Raw genomic sequence first — 1,038 nt, 5'->3', positions numbered from 1 at the left:
AGCTGGAAAAAAAATGCAACATTGTGTTAAACTTTAACAATTCTGCTGCAGGGAAAACATGAAAAAAGCGAATTAAAGGTAAAAAGTGCTAAAATTAAAATTCAAATTGTCCAAAAATGTGTTAAACTATCTTAAACTTAAAAAAAGTAAATTATCATTGATTTTTAGATTTTTTCACTTAAACTTTTAAAAAAAATCACAGTATTTTGCCAAATTTAACAATTCTCCTGCAGAAATAACATGAAAAAAACAGATTAAAGGTAAAAAATAGTCAAAATCTTTTAAATCTTGTGTTTAAAAAAAATGTAAATCAGCTGATCTTTAACACATTCCTGATAAGATACTGATCCGTGGAAGAAATAAAAGCTCCAATATTTAACAATGAAACCATCTTTTATTTTCACAGAAGCACCTCATGACAGCATGGAAAATAAGAGACAGACAGACGCACAGAGAGGCCCATCCTCCCTTCAGTGCGCAACACTTCATTATTTACAATCCCCTGTCCTTCATTTCCCAGTTGAAAAAGACAGACGGCTATTTTACATCATGTTTAATATAAACAAGAACATGTTATACAAATTGCACTTGTCGTTGCTGTGAGGTAAAACACTGACTTGTAAGCGGATTGGACAAATGCTCATGAAAAGTGCCAATTTACAGATGACCATCATTAAGGTGGAGCGACATTTTTGGAGTCTTCTCCTCCAGGATGAGTACAGAAAGTTATCCCATGAATTTATGAAAGGAATATTTGCCTTTTAGAATGTCAAAAGTCAGATTTATATTAAATAAATCTGCTTCCGATGAAAAAAATCACTAAAAAAAACGTTTTGGATGATTTGGATGACTTTTACGCACGGCTTTTTTTGTTTTACGCACAGCTTTTGAGAAAGGATGATCAAGTTTTTCTTTTTTTTTTCTTTTTTCAGCTGATTGTGAATCACAGCTGGGATTCGGATCGCGGCAGCTTCGTGCCCACCAGGCTGCTTTCGCTGTTGTCCAGCACGGCGCAGTCGGACCACATCTCCAGCGTGC

This window comes from Oryzias melastigma, linkage group LG19 (genome assembly GCF_002922805.2).
Source record: "Oryzias melastigma strain HK-1 linkage group LG19, ASM292280v2, whole genome shotgun sequence".
NCBI classification, from domain to species: Eukaryota; Metazoa; Chordata; class Actinopteri; order Beloniformes; family Adrianichthyidae; genus Oryzias; species Oryzias melastigma.
This window is presented reverse-complemented; position numbering follows the sequence as displayed.